Source organism: Somniosus microcephalus, unplaced genomic scaffold, assembly GCF_052327205.1.
Source record: "Somniosus microcephalus isolate GS21.2 unplaced genomic scaffold, FLI_Smic_1.0 unresolved_chr9, whole genome shotgun sequence".
Taxonomy (NCBI): domain Eukaryota; kingdom Metazoa; phylum Chordata; class Chondrichthyes; order Squaliformes; family Somniosidae; genus Somniosus; species Somniosus microcephalus.
In genome coordinates, this window is record NW_028225187.1 from 20,415,973 (window position 1) to 20,419,887 (window position 3,915).

Below are 3,915 nucleotides of genomic sequence, written 5' to 3' on the forward strand. Positions count from 1 at the left end.
GCGACTGGGGGAAGAGAGAGAGCGACTGGGGGGAAGAGAGAGAGCGACTGGGGGGAAGAGAGAGAGCGACTGGGGGAAGGGAGAGAGCGACTGGGGGGAAGAGAGAGAGCGACTGGGGGGAAGAGAGAGAGCGACTGGGGGAAGAGAGAGAGCGACTGAGGGGAAGAGCGAGAGCGAATGGGGGGAAGAGAGAGAGCGACTGGGGGGAAGAGAGAGAGCGACTGGGGGGAAGAGAGAGAGCGACTGGGGGGAAGAGAGAGAGCGACTGGGGGAAGAGAGAGAGCGACTGGGGGGAAGAGAGAAAGCGACTGAGGGGAAGAGCGAGAGCGACTGGGGGAAGAGAGAGAGCGACTGGGGGGAAGAGAGAGAGCGACTGGGGGGAAGAGAGAGAGCGACTGGGGGAAGAGAGAGAGCGATTGAGGGGAAGAGCGAGAGCGAATGGGGGGAAGAGAGAGAGCGACTGGGGGGAAGAGAGAGAGTGACGGGGAAGAGAGAGAGCGACTGGGGGGAAGAGAGAGAGCGACTGGGGGGAAGAGAGAAAGCGACTGGGGGGGAGAGAGAGAGCGACTGGGAGTGGGGGAGGGGGGAGGGGGAGGGAGGGAGGGTGGGGGAGGGAGGAGGGGGGAGGAGAAGGGGGGAGGGGGGAGGAGAAGGGGGAGGGGGGGGAGTGGGGGGGAGAGAAGGGGGGGAGGGGGGAGAGAAGGGGGGAGGGGGGAGAGAAGGTGGGGAGGTGGGGAGAGGGGGGGAGGAGAGAGACACAGAGGGAAGGAGAGAGAGAGGGCGAGTGGCCCGCGGGCACAAATGGACCCAAGCCCCGGGAACAGGCATGAGCCGGCTTGAGGCTGTGAGAGACGGCCAGGCCCGGTTGCCGGAGTAACCCTTCCCCCCCTTCCGAGCCCCGGCCATCCCGCCCCGCACTCCCGAGCCCCGGCCTCCCCGCCCCGCACTCCCGAGCCCCGGCCTCCCCGCCCCGCACTCCCGAGCCCCGGCCGCCCCGCCCCGCACTCCCGAGCACCGCCCCCCGCTCTCCCGAGAGCCCCGCCCTCCCGAGCCCCACCCCCCCGCCCGAGCTGGCTTCAAGACCGCCGAGCGGGGAAGAGAGAGAGAGACGCCGCATCTCACCTGCTGGCTTCCCGCGCTCTGTGCCTCAGACTTCTGTGCGTCGCCTGCTGCGCGCGCACCCTGTGCCTGTCCCGTGTCCCTCGCGGCCGACGCCGTTGCCCGGGTAACGTGATGGGGGAGCTTACCACAAGCCGTTGGAACAATTACCTAGCTCGGGCGTGGCTGGGCAGGAGAGCCCCAGGCTTTGAGGCCTTACAAAAACGGGGAAAGGCAGGAAAAAGAATCAGGTTAGAGAAAATATTTACAAATGAATTAACTTCTTTTAAAAACAATTTCATAAAAGCTATTTTTTTTTGCTGGAAATGTAGATCTGAAAAGAAACACGCAGAAAGTGGGAAAAATAAATGAACAGTTTGGAATCAAGATGGCGGCCACGCACCTCAGTTCAGAAGGATAAGGCCCGCCCACACATGCACCGATTGGTCAACCGTCATGTCACTGAAGCGTAGGATTGGTCAATCGTCCTGTCACTTCACTCTAGGATGGCCCGCCCGCACGCGTGACGAGCCCGCCCCCGCAACGCAGCGATTGGTCGACCGTTGGGTCGCTCGACTGTACGATTGGTCGACCTTTGCGTCACTCGATGCTAATGAGCGGATAATGAGCGGAATTTTGAATAATGAGCGGATAATGAGCGGAATTTTGAACGTTTTTTGGATACCGCGGGTGCAATTTTTGTCTCGCTGAAACGTAAATATGCTTATGACCGTTCTGGAATCGTAAGCTTTCTTTTGATGTAATGCACGTGTAGGTACGCTCTATAACTTTTGAGTGTATAGCCGGACAGACAAAAGGACAGACAGACAGACAGACAGACAGACAGAAGCACTGCTTTTATATATAGACTAGGTGAAGTGCCCGACGGTGCTGAGGCTTTTTCGAGGGCATGTTGTTGTTGGAAGAGAGAGAGAGAGAGCGACTGGCGGGGGGGGGAGAAGAGAGAGAGAGAGCGCGACTGGGGGGGAAGAGAGAGAGCGACTGGGGGGTAGAGAGAGAGCGACTGGGGGGAAGAGAGAGAGCGACTGGGGGGAAGAGAGAGAGCGGGTGGGGGGAAGAGAGCGGGGGGGAAGGGAGGGCGGGGGGGAAGGGGCGGGGGAAGGGAGGGGGGAAGGGAGGGCGGGGGGGAAGGGGCGGGGGGGAAGGGAGGGGGGAAGGGAGGGGGGGAAGGGAAGGGGCGGGGGAAGGGAGGGGGAAGGGGGGGAAGGGAGGGGGGAAGGGAGGGAGGGGGAAGGGGCGGGGGAAGGGAGGGTGGGGGGAAGGGGGGGAAAGGGGCAGGGGGGAAGGGAGGGGAGGAAGAGACGGGGAAGGGAGGGGGCGGGGGGAGAAGGGGGGGCGGGGGGGAAGGGGGGGCGGGAATGGGAAGAGGGAGGGGGAGGGGGTAAGGAAAGGGGTGGGGTGGACGGGAGGGGGGAAGGGAGGGGGGAAGGGGTGGGGGGAAGGGAGGGCGGGGGGGAGGGAGGGGGGAAAGGGGCGGGGGGAAAGGGACGGGGGGGGAAGGGACGGGGGAGGGGAGGGGGCGGGAGGGGAGAAGGGGGGGGCGGGGGGGAAGGGGGGGCTGGAATGGGAAAGGGGGGGCGGGGGGGGGGGAAGGGGGGCGGGGGGGGGCCCAGGCCGAGAGCCCCCGCTCTCCGAGCCCCGCCCCCCCCCGGCCGAGATCCCCCTCTCCGAGCCCCGCCCCCACCCCGGCTGAGCCCAATTGCGGCTCTGAGAGACGGCCGGCGGCCGAGCCACGCCCCCCCCCCCTGGCCGAGGCCGATTGCGGCTCTGAGAGACGGCCGGCGGCCGAGCCCCCGCCCACCCCCCCCCCCGGCCCGAGCCCGATTGCGGCTCTGAGAGACGGCCGGCGGCCGAGCCACGCCCCCCCCCGGCCGAGGCCGATTGCGGCTCTGAGAGACGGCCGGCGGCCGAGCCCCGCCCACCCCCCCCCCGTCCGAGCCCGATTGCGGCTCTGAGAGACGGCCGGCAGCCGAGCCACGCCCCCTCCCCACCGGCCGAGGCCGATTGCGGCTCTGAGAGACGGCCGGCGGCCGAGCCCCGCCCACCCCCCCCCCGGCCGAGCCGATTGCGGCTCTGAGAGACGGCCGGCAGCCGAGCCACGCCCCCCCCCCCGGCCGAGGCTGATTGCGGCTCTGAGAGACAGCCGGCGGCCGAGCCCCGCCCACCCCCCCACCGAGCGCGGAACAGAGATGCCGCGTCTCACCTGCTCCTGCTGCGCGCGCACCCTGACCCTCGTGGCTGACGCCGTTGCCCTGTGGTAACGTGACACGGCGGGGGGGGGGCGGTGAGGAGCTTTGCAGAAGCGCAATCACCTAGCTCGGGCCTGGCTGGCCAAGAAAGGCGCAGGCTTTCAGGCCTAAGAAAAAAACGGGGAAAGGTAGGAAAAAGAATGTTCAGGTAGGTTTACAAATGAGTGATTTTTTAAAAACAATTTAATAAATTCAATTTTATTTTGGTGGAAATGTATATTTGAAAAGAAAGATGCAGAAAGCAGGAAAAAGAATGGAAGCAAGATGGCGGCGACTCACCTCGGTTCAGAACGATAAGGCCTGGCCACACACGCACCGATTGCCCGGCGGCACACGCCAGCAACCCGGCGTACGATTGGTCGAGCTCGAGGTCACTCTGTCGCTAATGAGCGGATAATGAGATGCTAATGAGCGGAATGTTGAAGGTTTTTGGGATACCGCGGGCGCGATTTTAGCCCGGCCGAAACGTAAATACGCTTAAAACCGTCTCGGAAGCGTAAGCTTTCTTTGGAGGTAACGTGCGCGTAGGTACGACCCTGTAACTTTC